This window comes from Thermobia domestica, chromosome 8 (assembly GCF_964235325.1).
Source record: "Thermobia domestica chromosome 8, izTheDome1.hap1.1, whole genome shotgun sequence".
Lineage (NCBI taxonomy): Eukaryota > Metazoa > Arthropoda > Insecta > Zygentoma > Lepismatidae > Thermobia > Thermobia domestica.
This window is the reverse complement of record NC_137461.1, coordinates 170737278-170749614: the sequence shown is the minus strand read 5'-3', so window position 1 is coordinate 170749614 and position 12337 is coordinate 170737278. Positions and strand designations below refer to the sequence as shown.

The 12337-nt window shown below is 34.0% G+C and overlaps 1 protein-coding gene across 6 annotated transcripts in view; it reads right to left on the bottom strand.

Moving 5' to 3' along the window:
• The window catches only part of Mo25 (calcium binding protein Mo25), a 201628-nt gene that overhangs the window by 151312 nt on the left and 37979 nt on the right, over positions 1-12337 (bottom strand). For all 6 annotated transcript variants that reach the window (XR_014132748.1, XR_014132749.1, XM_081769268.1 and 3 more), the window contains one exon: positions 8350-8431. The gene's annotated coding sequence lies outside the window, so the exon portion shown is untranslated. The remainder of the gene's footprint in view (positions 1-8349; positions 8432-12337) is intronic.

Sequence of the window (12337 nt, the reverse complement as noted above, 5' to 3'; positions counted from 1 at the left end):
AACAATTGTTGAATTTGTTTCTCTGCTAATGTCTTCAAGTGAATAGGCGAAGACGTCATTCTATTTATAAAGTAAGTTATGGACGGCCGTTTTTACAGTGGGCTCCGATTTCGGTTAACGTCAAAGAGATAAATGTTAGAGAATTTAGCTGTATATTTTAGTCTCTTCTCAACTTCTTTTTCCGTCCTGTACGTAATCTTATTTTCCTCATTTGTTTCATGTTCATTAACACGGAGACTTTCTCCAAAACAAGAGGATACGAATTTGGATTTGCAATAAGAAGTGTGAGGTCATGAACTGGAATATTTAAAGGCATTGCTTCTAAAGTGAAGCAGTCAAGAAGTGATTGTAATACTAACATGCAGTAGAATGCTGAGTCATCTTTTATTTTCTTCCTCATCTTTACAAAAAAAGAGAAATGTAACCTTGGTAGTATTAATATATTGCGATCTGTGACAAAATATGCTCTTCCGTGCTGACGTAGCGAACAAGTAATATGTTATTATAGTTCAGCACTCTTTTCTCCTTCCATTGGTAATGTTGCTTTTCGGGGATTTCTGTATAGAGAAATTGTATTCTTTTCCGAATCTATTTCCGTTTGTAAACGAGATGGTACTTTCTAAAGAAGAGTGGATTCATGTATGCTGAATCAATAATCTTAAAGTAATGTGAAAAAGTATTGTCTCCAACTCTAAATTTAATGAAAGTAATATATTTAATGATTTTGTTGAAAATTCGTTGTACATTTGTTTTAAACGGGATAACTTTGTATTGGGAGGCAAATCTTTCTGGCTCGAGAGCGAGACAGATGATTCTGTATCGATGATAACAGGCCATGTATCTGAGTTGACTTCTACATAAGTAGTAACTTGTTGTCTGAATACGTCAAATCCGCGTATTCTCTTCTGTCGCTGGTAGAATCGTGAGATTCCAGTACATTAGTTTGGCTATCCGTGAGTGAATGTTCATTTCTTGGTTGTTTATCTAGGGTGGCCTGCGATGGATTCCCAAGCCGCCAAGGTTCGACCTTGGGAGGGAGGGGGGCGGCATTATTAGTTTTTTTCTCCTTTTTACTTGTTTTCCCAAGATGAGGCACCATAAACTTCCTTAAGGCAGACTGTGCAGACTGATAGCTTATCCCCTTTTCGAAAGTACCGCTATTCTTGTTGTTTCTACAAGGTGTCTACTGAGTTTCAATTTCAAAATTCCAGTATATTTCCAGTATATTCAAGTATAACTATCAGCAAAATTCCAGTACCTAATACAATATATATTTTTTAAAGTTCTTTAGGAATAATCACACTCTTGATTATTTCAGGTTTGTAATTGTCTTACCATCAAATGAATATTTTATTTTTAATAAATTTAGTTAGCCTTGATTTCTTTGAAATACAAATGATTAGAAGTATAAAAGCTGCTAATGAAAACGCTGAAATCTTTATACAAGCAATGTGACACATTCACACCAACTGGCCCTCAGTTTCCCATCATTGGGCATACTTTTACTGACTTGACTAACTAGGTCGCAGTCTGCATAACATTGTCACATAATCCACTCATCAACAATAGAGAGAATAAGGACTTCAGTTTTAAGAATTAAAGGTTCAGGACATCGCTTCTCCAAGTTCGCTTTGGATTGGAATCCCTAAATGTAATTATGGCGATATAATTGGATTAGAGGGCGTTTTCTTAAAACGACAGGTTTATATGACGTAAGGGTCATTCCATGTCAAATCACCTAGAGCACTGTGCTTGCAAATCTGATTCTCTTCAAATTTTTTTCACACATATATACCAATGAAATTATGCTGAATTAATTTTTTCCGATTTTTTGGACGACAAATGGGACGGGGAGAATTTTTTGAAAAAAGTGGATTTGGCTCCAATTTCACTTTCCGGCACTCAGCATCATGGAACTAAAATTACCATAACTTCCTTATTTTTGAAGTTATTGGGTTCACCCAGGTGTCAAATGAAAGCTTAATTTTTGCTCTTTCAGCAGATTCTAAGAAATCTTGCAAAAGGTTTCACTGTCAAACATTAATGGGCATACGAAGCAAATTTTAGGGTATTTTACAAATTGTGCCATTGCTCAAAAGTTACAACTATGAAACTTTTGAAACTTTTTTTTGTATATTCATTTTAACACGTTCATGGTATGGTTAAGAGATAAAGAGGGTGTTTTTTGTATTTTTGTAATTATATTTTTTTGTTACAAATTGTGTCATTGCTCGTGAATTACAACTATGAAACTTTTGAAACTTTTTGTATAGAATTATCTTAGCACATAAATGATATGGTTAAAAATAAAAATGGTGCTTTCGGTATTTTTGTCACGGAAATATACATTGTTAGGTTTTGTTACAAATTGTGTCATTGCTCATAAGTTACAACTGTGAAACTCTTGAAACCTTTTTTTATAGAATAATTTTAGCACATACATGATACGGTAAAAACGTAAACAGGGTCCTTTTGTTATTTTTGTAATTATTATTTTTGTACGTCAGAATGTAATTCATGAATCGCTCTGGGTATTCTATAGGCCTATTCTACTGGCCAGAAAAGAAGACTTTTGTTGGATACCTTTCTAAAATATCATCTGGGAAGTTCCTGTTCCATCTCTTACAACCCAATCAGCCCGGACATACGCAACTGAAAGCTAAATTAAAAGAAGACATCATATCATCAATGAAAAGAATGAGCTGTGAAATATAGGACAACATTTTGTACGTAAATCTATGTAATTCTAAGAGGTATTACCGGTAGGTATGTTTATTGTTGTAATCTATGTATATTAGTCTATTATTTTTTATTTCTGTTGACAGGGTTTGTTATAATCACTCAACTCCTTACATTGCTAGGCCTATATTTTCCATTCACAAAACCGCAAAATTATTACAAAAAAGATATCCCTTTTTGTTATTTAATCATACCCAGTAAATGCAAACTAACCCTCTAGGTTACAAAAGTTTGATAGTTGTAAGCGATGGTACAATTGGGAAAACAGTTGAAAGTCATAGTTACAGTACAAAAATATAATATTATGGTAATACCAAAACTACACATTACACCAGTTCTATTTTTAAGCATACCTAATATTTACTAAGATGATTATTTTTTAAAAAAAGTTTTGAAGTGTGACAGTAGTCACTTCAGAGTAGGAATGGCCAAAAATTTCCGGAATAGGAAATTTCACTTTCCAGAATTTTTACGAATTACTCATTTTTTTCCGAAATCAGAGTTTCTCCGAATTCCGAAACTTTTCAGAATCCGGAGAGTAAAAATTCCGGAATTGGCCAAAGGTATAATTGTAACAACAGTAAAACTGTATATTTCTGTACATTTAAAACACAAATAATAATAATAATAATAATAATAATAATAATAATAATAATAATAATAATAATAATAATAATAATAATAATAATAATTGAAAAACACCAAAAGCACCCTTTTTAGTTTTTAACCATATCATGTATGTGATAAAATGACCCTACAGAAAGAAGCTTCAAAAGTGTCACAGTTGTAACTTATGAGCAATGGCACAATTTGTATCAAAACCTAACAATGTATATTTCCGTACATGTAAAATAATAATAATATAAAAAAATACAAAAATACGAAAAGCACCATTTTAATTTTTTTAACCATATCATTTATATGCTAAAATGATTCTATACAAGTTTCAAAAGTTTCATAGTTGTAATTCACGAGCAATGACACAATTTGTAACAAAACTTAAAACTGTATATTTCCGTACATGTAAATACCAAAAAAATAATAATTATAAAAATACCAAAAGCATCCTTATTATTTTTAAAACATATCATGTATGTGCTAAGATGACTCTATTAAAAAAGTTTCAAAAGTTTCATAGTTGTAATTCACGAGCAATGGCATAATTTGTAATAAAACTTATAACTGTATATTTCCGTACATAAAAAATTATAATTACAAAAATACAGAAAACACCCTCTTTATTTTTTAACCATACCATGAACGTGTTAAGATGAATGTACAAAAAAAACTTTAAAAAGTTTCATAGTTGTAACTTTTGAGCAATAGCACAATTTGTAAAAAACCCTAAAATTTGCTTTGTATGTCCATTAATGTTTGACAGTGGAACCTTTTGCAAGATTTCTTAGAATCTGCTGAAAGAGCAAAAATTAAGCTTTCATTTGACACCTGGATGAACCCAATAACTTCAAAAATAAGGCAGTTATGGTAATTTTAGTTCCATGATGCTGAGTGCCGGAAAGTGAAATTGGTGCCAAATTCACTTTTTTCCAAAAATTCTTCCCAGCCCATTTCTCATACAAAAAATCGAAAAAAATTAATTTAGCATAATTTTATTTGTATATATGAATGAAAAAAAAATTGAAGAGAATCTGAGACATGGAAGCACGGTCATGTTTTAAAATTAGGTGATTTGATATGGAATGACCCGTAAGCATTATCAAAGTAAACTTGCGAGGAAGTGCAGTCACATATCTGTATGTACAGGGGCGATCATCAAGATAAGGTCAACAGCGTGATTAATTAATTACATTGGATTCAACACCTATCATTATTTTATTCAGTTCGGCATAACATCGGCTCGAACTTCAAATACTCTTTATATGTGGAATCCATCTTTAATATCACTCGTCGACTCTTAATATATTTCTTAGAGCCATCCAGTACATATCAGAAATATATATATATATATATATATATATATATACTACCAACCAAAAGAAACGGCAGCTTCAACATCAAAACTTAACCTCCTTATTTGCATTTTATTAAATTACTTAAATAGATAAAACACCTATACATAGATATACCAGAGATATAGAGACGATCACATTATACGGTGAGGTAAAAAAGTTGAGGGGACCCGAAACTGATTTACTCAAACATATTTACAATGCTATTCATTTCACAATAATTTCAAACACTTTATAGCATTAAAAATAATAAAAATGAACAGAGTCCTTAGATTAATCCGTTTATAGAACTATTTCAATTTAACAACATTTTCTTAACTACAGTCTGTCGTTTTCTTCTGACAAGTTAATTCATAAGCATAACATCATAAATATGTTTACAATCATCAAAAGAGAACATAATTACATCGTACTAGATTACAATGATCATTTATATATATTAATAGTTCAATGGAAAGCCAGTCAATAGTAATTGTAATTTTAAATATTAAAATAATCGAAATCTCTCCTAAAAGGATATAAATTTATGGCCTTTCTGAATATAAAACATTTTTGAAAATAAATATTTCTCGAAATTATTTTTCTCCTCACCGAATTAGCTATCTTAAGAGATGAAAACGGCATTATTTATTAAAGTGCTAACAACGTCTGTAACGGAACGAGGCCAAAATTCGGTTTGTTAAACCTGTATACTGTACTTGAAGCATTGTATATAATATAACATATCCATTGTTACATATTGGAAAAAAAAAAGCGGAAACTGAAAACAGTATTAGTAGAAAGGAGAAGTTAGTGACTACCGGTAACTACAACCAAAAGAGAGATGGCGTCACCTCTTAACGCCGGATCATTAGGGAAAATTACAATTTATTATTTCTGTAACTGTATTGTATTACATAAGTATTGTTGTTCTATAAAATCACTTTTTTCGTGATCTGAAGCTCAATTTCACTACTTTCCTTTGGCCGACAACCTCAATTCATGACTTCCATGGCCCGTAGACACCCTGCTCGGAGGCCTGATACAGTGAACCAAGAGCATTATTTGTATTATATAAATGTATTATTCAGTTATATTATAACTTATATAAATAATTGTGTATTACTCTATTCTAGTTATAATGCAAGATTGTTATTCCCTGGACTTTTGGAGTTCAAAAACACAGGGTACATTAGAAAGAATGATAATATTTGTATATTTCATAATTTTTCCAGTATGTGGATCAAAATTTCAGTTTATTTTCAATATCTGTAGACACCCTGTTCTATATTTATTATTATTATTATTATTATTATTATTATTATTATTATTATTATTATTATTATTATTATTATTATTATATTTATTGCTATTATTATTTTTATTTCTTCCCTGGTTTCTGTTCGTCCTATTACATCCATTTTGTTGGTGTTGTATGACGTTTTGTGCGATCATCAAAGAAAGCTTAGCTGTTCTGGTGATATACAAGGATTATTAACTTGCTGAGAAGGGCGGTTTTGGGTGGAGATTTGGACTGAAGGTTGGAATGCTTGTTATGGTGAACCGGAAGTTGACTGAAGACGCAATTTAGGGTTCTTGCACAGAGGAAATAGGTATTTGCACGGAAGAAATAGATTGTTGAAGGGAAGCAATAGGTTGATGGTGTTCGGGAAGAATGACCGTAAAAGGAGTATACACCATGCGATAGCTCCACATAATTTCGTCTTCTCATTAGGTCCTGCGCAACCTCTACAAACTGAAAACGAGTTTGTAGGATCAAGACTGTTTAGAATGTTTCCAGGGCAATTTTCTGTAAGAAATTACGCTGAAGTCCTAGTAACAGGAAATGATTTCTTTTTAGTCAGTGGCTTTCGGCAGAAGTTGTCGAACTGCTCGTAATTTTCTTACAAAATAAGCGTCAGTTGGCTCGTTTTCCCCTTGTTGAATTTGAAATAACTCAAGCTCAGCCTTGTACGCTGAAAGTTTTGGCCTACTCTACGAAATTAATTTTTGCTTTAGCTGTTCGTATCTTAAGCTGTCCAACTGGTTTCGATTTTTAAATTGGAGCACTACATCTAAACCTACTTCCTGAAGATCATAGGTAATACCTCCTCCTTCTCCTCGGCGGTCCATGATTGTAACGTAGCTTGAAAGTCAAACAACATGAAAAAGTGGTGGGGTTCTCAGTTATGCGGCCAGATTATCTTGTTAAATGCGGCATGTTAAATGAAATCTTGTGTTCTCACTCTGCCATATTTTCTGTATTTTCTCTCTTCGGCATGTCAAGTAGTTTTTTCCTGTACGAGCAATAGGATAAAAATTTACCTGACTTAATGATACAATTTTACTAGCTCAAAAAGAAATATGTTTAAAGTCTTGTTTTTAGTTATTAAGTAGGCGAACGCCTCAACCATGTAATATTCAGTAGAGTATCGGTAAGCGGGTTTTCTCCTTTTATTTTTTTAAATATAATCATAAAATATGCTTATCCAGTTTGTACAGATTACCAATAAGTAAGTCTCTAAAAGTTCTTTCCTCTATAGTTCAATCTCCTGGCGTTGCAGCGCAGAAGTTTGAGGTTTGTTCGTTAAGAATGACACTGCCCGTTGTAGCTGGGTCTAAAGAGATCTCCTGCCCGTTCCAGTCAGAGGTAGGGTTGGTATTTCCACAGTTGCATTTCGGAGATTAGTGAAGATACCTTTTGCCCTTTGCAGCTCAGAAATAGGGTTGGTATCTCCTTCCCGTTGCAGCTCGGAGATGGGTGAGGACACCTCTCCCCCGTTGCAGCTCAGAGATAGGGTTGGTATCTCCTGCCCCTCGGAGATAGAAAAGATACCTCTTGACCGTTGCAGCTCAGAGGTAAGATTAGAGGACTCTCCCGCCGTTGCAGTTTGCAGAGATAGGTATAACATGACTAGTTAACAACTCATTTTTTCTGCCTCGAGGTGTCCATTTATACAACCAGTCTTTGCAGGTGGAACCTGTGGAAGGGTTGGAGGAGTCCTCTTCAAATCTCTTCGTGTTCTATCGGTGTAATGATATCCGTCGGCTGCTTGCTGGTGTTTGTGCCGAAGCATGGGGTTTTATTTACTAACACGAGATGGTTCCAATATGATGGGATAGTACAATATTATCTTTAAAAAAAAAAAAAAAAAAAAAAAAAAAAAAAAAAAAAAAAAAAGTTGGATACAACATATCGCTTGCAAACCAAATCTTGCATTCGTAAATTACTTTACGTCCTCCACCATTTTTCCCGAATTTCATCAAAATCAAAAACGCTCATGTTACGAGATGTGTTGATTCGGCCGTAGAAAGTCAGTTAGATATTATAGGTCTTGTAAACAGATCTTTTCCACATAGGAAGTAATATGTGTATATCGCAGAATGTAAAGAGCACACAAGACTGGCCATGCTTCGAAAATAATTACTTCTTCAATAGGATAATGCTGAAACGTATTCAGACAATCGTATTAACAACGCTTCTTCTGTTTCCATATTTCAGAATTTGTAAGTTCAGAGATAGATAATACAATGTTTTTAAGCTTATCAATTCAGTCGAATACTAATACCTTTAAACAAAAATAAACACAAGGATGTGTAAAACAACCATAAATCCTTGACAGAATAATAAACCCCCTTTCTTTATTAGATCTAAACTTACCTAAAACGTCTTGAAACTGACGAAAAACATACATAACTTCCAGCGGGCTCTTAAAAATATTCCTCGTCTCTCACGAAAATCGCTGCAAGGAAAAACAAAACTGCTATAGTATATTTTACAGATGTCGTGAGGCAAGTTAAATTTGCTTCACAAGTACAGAGAATGGAGTTACCGGTATATTAATAGAAGTGTATTACAACAGGTTTTAATTTACAGTTTCCGAGTACAATATGAATTTAAATTGGAATGGGGTGAGTTGTTGTTTGCATGTGAAATTTTCATATTCAGGCTCATAAGAATTCCACACATAGGAATAGAAAATACTAAGGCTAAAATCCACCCTCGGAATTGAGGTTAAGATCTTAACAGTTTGACAGCTAACGTTTGGCTCCTGTGAATACGCAGAATATCATGGAACCTTATCTCGGTCAACAGTGATCGTCTTCCAACGAGAAACATGCAGAAGTAGATCTTATAAGGGCCTTCATCACATCGTTTTCAATTTTAATTATAAAACGAATTTATTTACGAATTATCTCTTTTATAAACTACCTAACGCATTTCCTTTCTTTTTCTCCTTTTTTAACTCTCTTTTAAATCAGATCTTAAAATAATTTCATAGATTGCCTATGATCTATCATTTTTTAAAGACTTCACTAAATTCATAATTTTAATCATTTACGATACTTCTACTCGGAACTTACAAGCAAACATTCAGGTGGGGGCAGAATATTTTTCTTTAATTAAATTCAGTACGTCAAAATGAGTGCTCATGGAAATTTCAGCAAATGGACAGCCATTGGTTTGACAGAAAAATGTTTAAAACTTCCGATTTTTATAAAATTTCTCTTTGGCAAAATCGTAGATTTATTTCCACGCATATACAAGGTAAATCAAGCCCTAAATATAGACACAAAGTAGAAATATGAGCTATACCTTATTTGAATTGCAATTAAGTAGCCTAACCTTAGGTACAGTTCGTCAAGGAAGTAAATGTACACCTCTTTTTTGAGTCTGGTACTCCTGCGCTCCATCCATGGAGAATATGAGAATCACATCAATCAAGCGTGTAGTAAAGGATAAGGAGAAAAGCATAATCTGAATAAGACAGTGAAAAGGAGCACAAACTGTGAATACGAATAGTGCATGCTGTAAATAAAGGATGACACCGAAAGAGAAATCCAGAAACAGTTGGTAAACGGAGAAAAAAGAGTAAAAATTGTCGAAGTGGGAACATAAAATACAAATGCCAACAAGTACGCCAACAATTAAACGCTTACCAAGCAACGATCTTAGTGTAGTAGTTAAGACGTTAGTTTACAAATCCAAAGGCCGTCAGTTCGAATCCACTGCAAAGCGTTTTTTTTTTTTTTTTTTTTTTTTTTTTTTTTTTTTTTTTTTTTTTTTTTAATAATAATGCACGCAGCCCATGAGAGATGGTAAAAGATAGCGTACTACCCATTTAATATGTTAAGTGAAAATAAGGTAAAAATTCCAGTGACATTTATTAGAGAAGTGAAACAATGAAAACGAGGTAGCAGATATATCTAATCAGGGGATGTATTAGAGGGCGGTGATCGGAAAAACGAAATGTTCCCGAATTTCGCACATGTTAGCCTCTACAATAGGCAAATTTCTTCAGAATAGGAGAGTTGCCGTCCTCGGGTAATATGGAAGGAGGATGAGATCCTGCAACATATCCAAATACCGTTCAGCAGTGAGGGTGCCAGGAATGATAAATGGACCAATTAATTTGGTGGCCATAGACCACACCACACCATTAATTTGCCTGTACCTACCATTTTGCAAAGGTTAACACACTGAGGATTTGTCGGGGACCAATGGCGACAGTTTTGCTTATTCACTTCCCCAGTGATATAAAAATTGGCCTCATCGGAAAATAAAATTTGTGTGTGGAATGTAGGGTCCGTATGCAACTGTGCAAGGGCCCAGTGGCAAAATTCCACACAACGATCAGGGCCATCTTCAGATAGATGATGTTGAAGTTGCAATTTGTACGGATGCCACTTGCTTTTCTGTAAGATATGTCTGATAAATGTACGACTAACACCACATTCCATGGACAGACGACGGGTACTGCGGTGTGGTGATGTAGCAAATGATGCCTGATGTGGCTTCATCTGTTTCGGACGTGGGTTTTCCACACCTGGGTTTATCTGCTATGGAACCAGTATCCATGAACTTCTGGAAGAGTTGGGCGACACTAACATGGGACACAGGATGTCGATCTGGGTGCCTGGCATTGCTGCTACAGCCCTTGCACTCCTTCCTCCCCATGCCCATTTCAACTTCTTCCTCTCTGCTGTCGTTAGCGGCAAAATTATTCACCTGCAACAACAGAAACAGTACGGTAAAATTAGCAATTTGATATGCCTGTAACTTTTGAACACATTAAGATATCAACAAACCGATTTCACCATTGTGTTTATCTTGAAATTCTAGCCTAAAATGATTTGTCGCACGAGCATGTTCCCATTTAAAAATCTTGACGTAAATTCAAGATGGCGGCTTTCAGGATGGCCGCCATCTTGGTCACCATCACAATCCGACTACATGGTTGTTATTCATTATTTTCCACGAACACGGATGTTACAAGGGGTGGCAAGGCACTTATGGCCCACCCTGTATATGCATACAGAAAGAGAAAGAGAGAGATGCTCCGGGAAGTGAGAGTGGGATGTGTCTTCAAATCAATGACATGACAGATAGACGCTTACATAAGAATGGCTAATACAAACAGCTATAAAACTTCAAACTGATTATTGCAAGCATTATACTAAACTATCAGTTCACCTAAGATTTCAAGATCCGAACCACATACCACTCATATCCTGAATGCCAAAACATTGTGAATCACACAACTTCCCCTCTCCCCATAAATGTCCCATGAAAACAATCTAAAGTTTTCGAATGAGGGACCATATTGAGACCACAGTATTAAGTTATATAAATACACTCTAACAGATTCCTATTCAGTTGTTTCTTCCTGCAACTAGTTTTATTCGTGCAGTATGTAACAGTCATTGGCGGAGCTATGGGGGGTATGGCCCCCTAATTTTTTGACAAAAAATAAAAAAAAATGCCACGTTTAAGATCCTTCAATTCTCATTTGTATTTATTATGCCCCCCAGCAATCAAAAGATCTGTCCGCCGGGAGAAAGTCCGAACTCCGCCCATGGTAACAGTCTTGTTCATACACATTGATTTCTTACTGAAATATAATTTTATTCGAACTATAAAACAAGACACGGCGCGCTAAATGGTAAAGTAACCTAAACAAACCCAGGATAGTGAAAAATATACAGAAATTCCTTTTTAAAAAAAATTAAAGGAGAAAAACAAAAAATGCATTTTCCCTTGCAACGGTCCTGTTCATACACTAGTATATATAGAACAAAATACTTCTTTTTGGGAAACATGTATACCGAATGTAGAACTTACTTGATCACCCGTTAGCTTTCATGACAGGTTTAGGCTGCTGCATGAAATTTACGATGTTTTGACGTGTTTGTGGGCTATGAATAGCGTTGTAAATAGAAAAAAACCGTTCGTATTTTTTCAGAAATGTACGTTTTTTTTTAGAAAAAAACATTGCCTCTCGTTTTTTTTTCTAAATTTCTTTTTTTTTCAAATAGTCATTTGTAATGCATCTTACGTCTATTTAAGTATTAAATATTTTTATGTAGGTATAATCACCGTAAAATGCAACATAAATTAAACGCTAGATACTGATACGCTACAAATATTTTACAATTTACATGAATACCACACCTATTAACAATTCGAGTTTTAGCAGTTTTCATCAATATCAACTAAGAAATAAAAGTAGAAATGAAATTTTGTTTTTTCGTGAAAGCAGGCCTTTAATAAGTACGAAAATAATGTCACGAACAGTATAAAATTCAAATAACTTGTCTAAAGGTAAAAAAACTAATACTAATTTGCCTAATAGTATTTTTCTAAATGT